Raw genomic sequence first — 12,692 nt, 5'->3', positions numbered from 1 at the left:
TGAATTCCCACGTAAATGTTAGAATCCTCTTGTAAATTTCGGAAAAATCTAACAGCTGAATGTTTTGGGGGATTAGTTGTGGTGCATATCTCTTAATACTCAGTCTAATTCATAGATACAAGTGTCTTTGATCCTTTCTTTCAACTTTCCATTCTTTGAACAATTTCTAGTTCAGGGGTCTGCAGATCTTTTATTTTTTATTATTTTAATTAATTGCTAAGAGTTTATTCACTTTTATTCTTTTATAAATACATTTTTTTCCTGATTACATTTTCTGATTTTTCATTCCTCTTTTAGGAATGCTGTTTTTTGATACCTAGATGATGCTGCAGTTCACCATGAACAGAGGTATCATTAGGTCAAGCTTGAAGGATGTGTGGGTGCAGCATTGGACAGACAATTGAGCAATTAGCCCCTTTTTTCAGTCTCTCAGTTTTGAGAAGTTGGCCAAAATCGTAGGCAACAGAACCACCTTCTACCATCAACACAACAGATTTGTTTGATATAGCAAAGAATGCCGACTTCAGAAGTCAAATGAGTTAGTGGATTCTCATAATTTTCATATAATTTAGTTACTGACTGTAACAAGTTTGTTTTATGTACAAAGGTTTTCCACTGAGCACCACATATCAAGGCATGAAGATGGTCACCACAAGGATAGTGCCCAGAAACTGAAATAGACTCTAACACAAGTCTGTTGGTTTCACACTCAGCAATGTCAAATGAGTCAAAGTTCAGGAAGTAAAGGTGGTTCAACAGCAGTTGAGTCTTTGTTCTTTGTCTTTGCTTTGGGCCTGGTGGCAATTAAGAATGACATTTCTCAGTGAGGAATCCTAATTTAAAGTGGCATGCATTTTGTAGTCAGCCTGGGAACATGGATGATAGTAATCTGGAGACCCAGAGACATAAAAACTAGAAAACCTTAGATTGGCCAAACTTTCCATCTATCACTTCATTTTCTGGTAAGCGAGTGCCTAAGTATTCCCACAAATACAGTAAGCATTCACTTCCCTGGGATATGTCCTGGCTATATTCAGTGGCAATATCTAGTGAAATGACTTTGCCAGTTACCTTTTAAGTCAAGTTCCCTGTCATAGTAAAATCATGGGAAATACAAGAGTAGAAATCAGAATGTTCATCATGAATGAATTCACAGATAAGAAAAATATCAAAAGAGTCATATTGATTTATTAAGTGTTTTTGGTTGGTTAAACATTCTCATCCACCTGTTGGAAGATGACCTCTATTTATCTGTACCCATGGCAGGTCTGATTGGCTACAAAATCCAAAAATTTTTTCCAACTTATGCATTAACTTTAAATTCCACACAATCAGCACTGCGCTATGTAAGTACATATTCTCATGTACATTTATGTATTGTGAACCTCCAAGAGTTCTATTAGATTGAACATTTCCTCAGTGGAAACCAGCTTACCTTCTTCTATGACAATGTTGGTACTAATTTTGGTTACTGACCATTTTGACCTTGGTTTAAAGAAATGATCATGAAAACTTCCAGGGAAAACTATTCAGAAGGCAAAAGTCAGCCAGGCCAAGTAACAGAATCAGAATGAGAGAGGGCACAAACCTGAGTAAGAACAGTTCTCCATAGATTCAATATAGCCCTTGGAAGGTGGACAATGGGCACTGCAAAGGTGTGGACTGGATCCAATCTGCTCACCCATAGATCTGCATGGCTCTGCACAGGAACCAGTGGGAGACACCCTCTTGTGTGGTCCTCTTACAGCATGCTAAAAGTGTACACAACCACATTGGTTGCAAGGAGCCCTGCTAGGCTGTGTCTGGTGTCATGAGAGCAATTGGTCTTTCCTGTATAGGTGTTCCAAGATCTGGAGTATAGAACACTGGAAGTGCAAGATGCCTTCTGCAAGCCTCACTCAGACAACGTTTCTATACCTGGTAGCACTTAGGTGTTCATCAGAGAGATCAGGGTGTTGCTTCCAGTGAATATGAGAAAGAAAGCTGATATTCAAAATATCAATAACTAACTTCCTATCTTTTCTTTGGGGTTTCAGGATGATTCTTAATAGGGATATGTAGAGATCACCCAAAATGTAATTTTCACCTGTCTTCATAGCATTTGTTTACACATCAAGCAGTTGTTCTCATGTCTTGATAGATTATAAACCTTTGATTAAGCCATCCCCAGATTATGGTCTTCTGGATTGGTCTATGAGAAAGAGGAAGGATTGAGACAACAGGAAATGAGGGAAAGAGGAGATAAGCATGAATTTCATGGTGGTAGAGAAGTCTGTCCCCGTGATCATGGGAAAGCAGTCCACATCCAAGATGCCTTTTGCTTCTGGGGAAAATGTCCACAATCAGCATTACCTTAATGACTATAAGGAGTATGTGTTTCCAGGAGTCTGGAGGGTTCCTTCCACTTGTGAAATGTGGCTATCATAGCCCTTTTTGTATTGTATAACTTTGTTATGACTTGGGACTGTACTTCTGTACTTTTTTTTTTTTTTTTTTTTGGTGCTGGGGATTGAACCCTGGGCCTTGTGCTTACAAGGCAAGCACTCTGCCTACTGAGCTATCTCCCCAGCCCAGGGACTGTACATTTTGAAGAAATGAGACTGCTTGAGCTCAGTCTGGAGGTCCATTGCATTCTGGTGATGACTTTGTGGCAGCTGGTATCACACAGCAGGAGCATGCTCAGGATAGGTCGTGTGGTAAAAGAGACAAAACACTGAAGAAGGGCTAGGCTCACTCTTTCACAGTAATAAAGAGCACTTGAGAAAGCTGGCCACTGCTGTGAGACCCAAACACTCCCCAGGACTGGAATTAATCTCTTACCTGGGTGGTCATGATCTCATCGCTCCCTCAGGCTCCACCTCCTAAAGGCCATCCTGAATGTCAATGTTGCTACCTTGAGGACCAAGCTTCCAGCACATGACTCTAGGAAACAAAGCACATTCAAACTGTAGTGTGGGCCTAAGGTTCCATACCAAATCTGTGCTGCAGTGGAGTTAGTGGAATGAGCTGCATGTAACCTGTCTAGGTAGGTCAAGAGCCATCTTTCTCTTAGGCATTCTGGAAGACCGATTGTCCAGGTTCCAGATCATAAAAAGTGTGACTTTCTTCAGTTGGTGGACCATAGGAAGTGTTTTTACTTGATGAAAGCACCCTTGGGCACAATCCATTGGAGACTTGAAGCATTCACTTGTACCAACATATGGGTGAGTGAGAATTACATGCATCTTTAAAATTAAGGACATAGACATTCCAGTGATTACTGCCATCCCCTGTATAGTGACATGTCCACCAGTAATGGCCTGTGTATGTCCAGTGGCCCTTACAAATGTAGTGTATCTGAAAAGGAAATAAGATCAGAGTCATTGTCTGGCACACAGTATTTATGAGGCTGTAGTGATCCTGGTGTACACAATCGTGCTTTCTGCTGGATGAGGACACAGCATAGGGAGTAGCACATAGTGAAGAACCCTCCACAGTGACAGTGAACCCCTACAATACTGGTCTGCATGTTTGCTGTGCTCTGCTTTTACAGCTACATTAGATCCAACTCCCTCTGCATCCAGTCAAAGAAGAATCTCTGAAACCAGCATGCTGTGGTACGGAGCACTAGTCTCGTGCATGTTACATCTAGCACATCTCTTCCTTGCCCCATTTTCTCTTGTTTGATTTAATCTGGTATTGTCTATGCATGATGGCCCTAGGAGTGAGAGCCTGTTTACATATATGTGTATGTATATATGTGCATGTATGTCTGCATGTGTCATATAGCCCAGGTGTGTATAGGCATCACATATGCACTGAGATGTTAGTACAATGTCGACAGAATCACCTAACAGCACAGTTCTCAAACCATGTTCCTGTGATTGTGATGCCTGTTTCATAAGGGGCCAATTTATGTTTCCAGGGAAATGGGTCAGACTGCCATTAAAGTGAAACGAAGTATTTATGGCCAAGACAATCTAACTGATTCAGTTAACTTTGCAATTTTAGTTTTAAGTGCTCTTTTTCCTTTCAAATATCCCCAAACTCAGACTGAAGGAGCAATGGTGAAGAGCTGTTGTACTCCAACAGGTCACTTAGTGACCTTGTACTTGTCTGGAAAAGCAGCATCCTCGGGTGCTGGAGATGATCTGTATGTAAATCTCACCTGCTCCCATGGTGGTGTACAGTGCCATCATAGGACCAAAGCAATGCATCCCACTAGCAGTGATCTGAACTTCGAAACTGCAACCAAAAAAAAAAAAAAACAAAAACTGTCCTCTTTTTAAGTATTTGTTACAGTAATAGAGAGATAACATCTCCATCACTAATTTCTCATAATTTAAATCATCTTGGCAATGCAAGGATAAGCTGTGGAGTTCAAAGTTTTTGGCAACAGAATCCTTGGGGCTCAGAGGGGACCAGATAGTCATCCCAACCACCTGTGAGTCCACAATTAATATTGAATTTGCATCCTTTCAGATACCAACTTCACTTTTACATATCAGGTGCATTGCATTGTTCATTTAATAGACAATTTTAGACATATCTCAGCATTAGCTGACTCAGCAATGAGGACCTGCCAAGGTCTCAATGCAGAGGCTCAGATATATAGGCATAAGTTCCACTCTTAATAATGGCAACGTCTGAGGGAAGCAGAGTGAAAGGAAAGAGTTTATTACTTTGTTTCTATGAAAGTTTGATACTGTGGGCTGCTGACATCTATGAAACAAATGAACTTTTCTTGTTTCTTTTTTTCTTTTTTTGCTTAGTGAATATGTTTATTGTGAAATTACCAGTAAGAAAGCAAAATGCAGATCTTTCCATGAATAACAGAAGTCATTTTATTTTACTTTTTTTTTTTTTTAGTTTTTACAGACTTCATTTTGATTCATTGTACACAAAAGGGGTACATCATTTCATTTCTGTGGTTGTACATGATGTAGATTCATACCTTTTGTGTAATCTCATTACCCTATGTACATGCATGATTACAAAAATGAACTTTTCTTAAAATTGAGAATAGATGGGTCCTCTACCACCTGAAAATGCATTTTCATTTTCATCAAGGTGAGAAGGTGTTTGGATGCAGGGGTTATGGACTTGGGACGCTGCTGTAAAGACAGAGAAGGAAGAATGAGCCTGTCAGCCAGATGGGTCCTCTTTCACCAGTTTGCAGTTTGCTGCTGAGACTTTTCATCTGCTCTTCATGACTGTTTGAGGAAGGCAGTTTACACAGTTTTTTATAAGACTTTATTTTCTAATGGGCATCACAGCTAAATATTTTTCTTTAAATTACAAATCCCCCTGTGGTCATTTTAATACTTAGCTCTTTCTAATAATATTAATTCATTTCCCAAAAAGTAGACAAGTTCTGGATCCATAAATCTTATACATTGAATTAGCTGGAGTCAGACTCCTTGGATTACAATCCTGTTATCAAAAGGACCTACTGGATGCCTGCTAACTGGATTCAATCCACTCAAGTTTGGGATACAATCTGGCCATCAGCAATGTTTGACAAGTAAGAGGGTCAGGTGAAAAATTGCTCAAATTGCCTCCCACAGTGGTGTAGGCATGGAATCCCTCCTGCTCAAGAGGCTGTGGCAGGAGAATCATAAGTTCAAGACTAGCCTGTGCAATGTCTCAAGATCTTGTCTCAAAAGGGGGGCTCAGAGAAGTAGCTGGTTTGTAGAGCAGCCCTAGATTCAATCCCCAGCACCTTCCCACACACACAAAAAAGTGCTCAGCTGAACTCAAAGGAGTACAGAACATGAGATGGTGGAGATCAGGACTTATCTGTGGCCTCCTGTTGCTGCAAGAAACCAGTGGGCAAAATGACCCCTGGAGGAGGCTTCACTTGGTCACGTGGTTCCTGAGGAAGTTCTACCTCAATTCCCACTGCAAAAATAAAAAAATATAGATAAATTTAATAGTTTAATTGAGCATACACATGTTCATGGATATCACATCACTCAGGATCAAAAACAGTTCAGTATATTCCATGCCACTGTGTGCAGCTCTGTTAATATCAAGGAAAAGGGAGGGGGTGTGTGGAAAAAGCCCTATTGGTAGCTGTGTGAGGTTTGTCTTATGTGATTGTGCTTTGGAACCTTCAGCTTATGATGGCTGGATTTCACTGCTCTGATAGGCTGAGGCCTACCTGCCTATTGGAAGAGTGCACCCTTCAGCTGTGCTACAGGCTATTCACAACTTAAGTTTCAGGTCATCAGGTACAGAGATACCTTTAAGGCAGACTTTTTGTTTCAAAAACTTTTCTTCTCTTCTCAACTGCTATAAATTAAGGCAAACACTCTGTAGTAGAGAGCCTGTGCTGACTTCCCTGGGTGGAAGGAAAGAGGATGATTTAGTCAACTTTTCGTTGCTATAACCAAAAGACCTAACAAGAACAATTTTAGTGGAGGAAAAATTTACTCTGGGGCTCACAGTTTCAGAGGTCTTAGTTCGTAGATGGCTGACTCCATTGTTCTGAGCCTAAGCTGAGGAAGAATAGAAGAGTGTTAAGGGACTGGGAACATGAGACCAAGCAAGAGAGAGAGAGAGAGAGAGAGAGAGAAGGTGGAAGAGAGAGAGAGAATTCTTACCATGAAAAAATATAAATCCCAAAGGAACACCCCACAGTGGTCTACCTCCTCCAGCCACAGTCTACCTGCCTAGTTACCACTCAGTTAATCCCTATCAGAGGATTAATGCACTGATGAGGTTAAACCTCTCATAACCCCATCATTTCACCTCTAAACTGTCTTACATTGTCTCACACTTAGGCTATTGGGGAACAACTAATCTAACCATAACACAGGGGAAGGAGAGAAATAGATCTTGAGAAGAATTTGGCCTGGCATTGTTGGATTTGAACGTGGGGTCATGTGAAAGCACCAAAGTTTGTTACAGATGCCTAATGAGAAAAAATAATTATATCCTGTGTTTCAATTTCTATATCTGTCCAATGGAACAAAAAATAATAGTGATGTTATTGTGAGCATTAAATTATTTCATGTATGTGAGGTAATCAGAACAGTATATTACACAAATATAAATTGTGTATTTGTAGAGGCTAAAGTGGATCATTGTTCTTGCTTTGTCTCTATGGATATAGCTGTACCACACACACATAGGTATTTGTTTTATTAATTGTTATACACATACAAGCATACAAGTCTATGGAAAAAAATTTTCTTTCTCTTAGCATTTTTGGTCCTATTAATTGAATTATAATGTTCTGTTTTATTTAATCCATATTTTTCTAAAAGGTAAAGTTCTTTCCATTTGTTTGCATGTTTCATGTACAAGTACACTATTCACTTTATTTTTAATAATCAAATTTTTAACTAATACATAAGAACATAAAATTACACATATTAATGGAGTACTGTGTGATTTTTTTTTTTTTTTTTGGTTCCCAGGATGGAACTCAGGGGTTCCTCAACCACTTGGCCACATCCCCAGCCCTATTTTGTATTTTATTTAGAGACAGGGTCTCACTGAGTTTCATAGCACCTTGCTTTTGCTGAGGCTGGCTTTGCACTTGAGATCCTCTTGTCTCGGTCTCCTGAGCTGCTGGGATTATAGTCGTATGCCACCACAACAGGCACTCCATGATGTTTTGATATATGTATTAATTGTGTAAAATTTAAATCAAATTAAGCACATTTATTTTTTTCAAATGTACTATTCCTTTATGGTAAAGACAGACAAAATATTTCTTCTATCTTTTTGAGTTATAAAAGTATGTAAATTTAGATCATCTAGATACATTACCATTTTTTTTGTGTGTGTGGTGGTACGTAGGATCCAAACCTCATATTGTGCTGGGAAAGCACACTACCACTGACCTATAACCCTAACCCTATTGCCTACTTTTTAAACTTGGGTTATTTGCCTTTTGAAAAATTAATTTTTTTAGTGTCTTATATATTTGAATATCAATTCCTCATCAGATATATAGTTTGAAAATATTTCCTCCTGTTCTGTGGGTTGTCTCTTCAGTCTGAAGATTGCTTTCTGTCCTGTGAAGATTTTAATTTGATATAATTCCATTTGTTTATTTTTGATTTTGTTTCTTGTGCTTTTGAAGTCTTTTCTAAAAAAAATCTTACCCATTGCAATGTCCTGAAGGGGGATTATATTTATTCCATGGACTCTATTCCACCATACTGCAGATTTCTGCTTCATTTACAAACTACATAAATGGAAATCAACTTGTGCTAAAATTCTGGTTTCTTAGTGCCTGTTCATTTGTTTTCCATTAATGATCATTTATAATGCTAATTAGTAATACTTGTATGGGATACTCAAACTTTTAAATTATTCCCTATTCTATTACACATTTCTTAATTTGATGAATACAAGCTAAGCAATAAGTAATGTGCATTTTATGGGGTTTAATTAGCACCAAACTATTTCTGATTTCAACAAGTTTATGTTTAAGAGAATAAGAAGTAGATACAGATCAACAACAATGCATTTTTTTAAGGATGTTATGTATATAAGATGATCACTATATTCCAGGAACTGAGAGCATTGTATCTGCTACATTATATGGCCAAACTGGATTTTGCTGATGTAATTAAGGTTACAACTCAGCTTAACTCAAGTTTAGGAGATTGTAAGTTTGTATCTAACCTAATCTTACAAGACTTTTAAGGAAAAAGTTATCTCTGGCTGACACTAAGAGGGCGTTGAGAGAAATAAATCATGAGAGGAATTTGGCCTAGGATTCCTGGCTTTGAACATGAATGGGCCGTGTGCAAGCACCCTACATAGCAAGTTGCAGGCCTGAGAGCAACCTTTGTCTGGTACCAGGAGGGAAGCTGTACCTGGTTCTTATAGCCACAGGCAGAAGAATTCTGATAGCTATATTAGAGATGCTGGAAATGGACTCTCTTGCACACACCCTCCAGATAAGAATGCACTCCTGCTAATGCCCTGACTTCAGCTTAGTGAGGCCCTAAGAAGAGAATCATTGAAGCCTGTCCAGACTTCTAACATCTGTCATGGTAAGTTAATAAATAACTGTTGTATGAAAGCATCAAGCTTGTGGTGATTTATCACACAGAGTATGAGACTAACTTTAAAATTTGGATGCTTTTAATTATTATAGTAAGAATATTGTAACTAAAGAGCAATTGAAATTCCTCATGTCTTCTATACAGAATTGACATTTGTGATACCACTTTTAAATGAATAGGAATATATCTTTAAAGAATGTTCATAAATAATTTGTGCATACAGTCACAGAGTTGAGCAGCACTAATCTGATTCATTGAGGCATATGCTATGTCTGGTTGTTAGTTGTACACTGAGGCTCTGCAGAAGCCAAATAAAAAATGTAGAGGCCTTATTGTAATGGTGTCCCTTCAAACTGCATATTCTAAATTTTATTCTGCAAAAGGCATTGAAAACAAGGCATTTAGCATGCATTGGCTTAATGCAATCTATTTAGTAAGAATAAAAGTAATCCTAACAAAAACAGTATTTAGAATTTCTATAAATCTAAAGAAAACATTTTGCAACTATTATTACTCCTGGTATTCTTGAATGACTAGATGAAAATGTTCCAAAATATGTTAAAGATTTATTTGTTCTTAAGCCAAACTTCTTATCTCACCTTACAAATTGGCAAATTATTATAAGTTATTTAAATATTTTATGGTTCATTTTCTTAAGTAAATCAGAGACTGAGTCTAGCCTAATCTATCTGATCCCTACTTTTCCTATTAATAATTATTTTAAAAATAAATAATTCAGTAACATAATTAGGTAAAAATTAAAATATTCTGGAGGCTAAAATCAAGTATCTTAATAGAAACTTGAAATTCAGTACCCAGTTTTAGGCTAGTTTTCCAACATGGAACCAATGACCATGAAGACCATCAGACACAAGAGAAAAGAACCCATCATACCCAGGAAATGAACATAGGTTTATTTTCACAGTCTATTCTAAAATATATTCATAGCTGTGTACTTAAATAACTGTATACTCTGAAGGTTTATACTGAGAAAAACACTTTTGTTAAGAATCAGATGATAGTATCTATGTGGGTCTGTCTCTGTGACTTCTATTCCATACCAAAGCTGTCAAGAAAGAAATATGTCACACACACACACACACACACACACACACACACACACTCACACAATGGAGAATTTTTCATCAATAAAGAACAAAATTGTGTTATTTGAAGGAAAATGGATGGATCTAGGGAGCATTATGTTGAACAAAATAAGCCATACACATAAAGATAAGAAGAAGAACAAATGAACTCATGAAAATCTCAGATCAATATGGTAGAGAGAGGAGATCAGGGAAGGCCAAGGGGAGAATGGGGTACTGGGAAGCAGACTGATCAATTGTGCTGCATGCATGTATAAAGATGCTGCAGTGAAATCCACCTTCTCTATAGTTAACATGCATCAATAAAAACAAAAGACCCCAAATGTGTAGATTTATTGGAATTTTAAATCAGTATAATAATTTCTATTTGTTCTGTTTCACATGTGACAAACATCAAAATAGTGCTTGGTTTTCAGAAGGAGAATCTGTGATGGACACAGTTGTTGAATTCATTCTTGAGCTTGTAGATGCTGATTATTCACTAATAAATTCAATTAATTAGATTTTATAGTACAACAGCAAGTTTAGTGGCACTTTCTATGCCAGTGTTCTCTGATTGAGTCAAGGAAGGATTTTACAGGGATTTACTGTTTTTTTATTCCAATTCCAGATCTTCCTAAGAAAAGTAAATAGCAAATATTTCCATAATTCAGACAAGAAATGGCATTGTGATTCATGTGTTTTTAGCTCTATCACACTGTATATGAACCAGCCATGTTTGAAAACACCAGCAAAGGAAAACTTGTGATCAAATGAGAGACATGAAAAAGTTTGTTGAAATTAAATCCTTTGTGATATTAGTCAATAATAATTTTATACATTTTATAATTGTACATATGATATGCAAAATAATTTAATTTTGACCTACGGTTTTATAAATTTGCTGCAAATCTACATGAAAACATTTGAAAACACTGTTGACATTGATGAATATAGTTACTTTTAAGTTTATCTGTCGGGGTTTCGGCCGGACCCCTGGCCCTAGGTGTGGCAAGGCTAAGATGGCGCCTGGCAGTGAGCCAGAGCAGTTAACTTTTGCACAAACAACTGACATTATTTTGAGGAAGTTCCAGGGATTGGCTAAGCTCCCTGATGGACAGTACAGGTCCACTATATGCCTGCCTTCGCTGCCTGTATATGTTAATGCTCTCCCCTCGTGCTCAAAGGCTGATTGGTTACAAGTACTGTATATATTGGAGTGTAAGTTCCTCAAAGGGGGAACAAAGAAAGAGAACAAAGAAAGAAGTATGAGGAAGAAGCGCGCAAAATAAAGAGCTCAAAAGAACCAGGCCTGTGTCTTATCTCTCTGCGGGCAGGGAGTGCGATAGCTGGTGCCGAAACCCGGGAATCTACAGATAAAGTAAGAGGTAATTATTTATTTTCATTTATGACCTTGAGTCCGTCATTGGTATTTCATTTATGACCTTGAGTCCGTCATTGGTATTTCATATTAAGACCTTGAGTCCGTCAGTGATATTCATATTAAGACCTTGAGTCCGTCAGTGATATTCATATTAAGACCTTGAGTCCGTCAGTGATATTCATATTAAGACCTTGAGTCCGGCAGTGCAGGGTAGGGAACCCAGCAAAATTGAGTCTACATAGATAGATGCAGTGGTACCAAACTGTGTGTGTGGTGTGTTATTTTTGTGTTTGTTGTGTGGCTTGTTTGTGTGCTTGGAGCTCTTAGTGCTGTAAGATTTAATCATAGGAACAGAACTGTCTGGGACTGGAATGAAGCAGCCTCTTAGGGAGTTGTTGGGGAATCACGGAATGCTGCTGAAAGCAGAACAGCTTGAGCATTCCTTGATACCATAAAAAAGGTCTCTCCGTGGTTTTTAGATAAAGGGTTGTTAAATATATTCCTCAGTGGAAGCACCTGGGAGAGGATCTACACATAACAAAAAAAACAAAAGCTGTTACCTGTTGGAACTTTAGCCAGTTGGTCCCTGATTAAATCTTGCTTACAACATAAAGATAAACAAAATCTAAAGGGACCCCTGGAAGAGGGAAGTCAGGTTTTAGAAGAGATTAAAGAGAAACGGTTCTGTTCTCAGAACTCAGAAAGAAATAATAACTCAGAAGGGGAAGATTCAAAAGAGGAACTTTCAGGGGAGGAGCTAGAAAGGACATTTGGGAAGCTAACAATGCAGTCTAAGCGCCCTATTAATGATGACATTGACACCGGTGAAGACTCGAGACCTGTGGGCAATAGTTAAAAAACACTCTTTTGTGGAGCCTCTGACTGAGGGCAGTCAGGTTTTGGAAAAAATATAAGAGAAAAGGTCTAAAACATCAAAAAGGGCGTCAATAAGATCAGGGACAAACAAAAATAAAAATGAAAGTGGGTGTAAGGAACAACTTGTTAGAAAGAGGGAAATCAGTTTAGGGGAGGGTCCCCCTAGGCAGAGAGCTCAGCAGCTCCATTCCTTAAAAGTAGTAAAAAATAATGTTTTGTGATTTTCTGCATTCAAACCTAACCTGATTTCTCAACCAGGTAAAAAAGGGGTTAAAAAGTAAAGTCCTGGGTGATCCTCCCTCCCCCTGCCACATTGGAATGTGACTACAGCGTCTCAAG

The sequence above is a fragment of the Sciurus carolinensis genome, chromosome 18 (genome assembly GCF_902686445.1).
Source record: "Sciurus carolinensis chromosome 18, mSciCar1.2, whole genome shotgun sequence".
NCBI classification, from domain to species: domain Eukaryota; kingdom Metazoa; phylum Chordata; class Mammalia; order Rodentia; family Sciuridae; genus Sciurus; species Sciurus carolinensis.
This window is presented reverse-complemented; position numbering follows the sequence as displayed.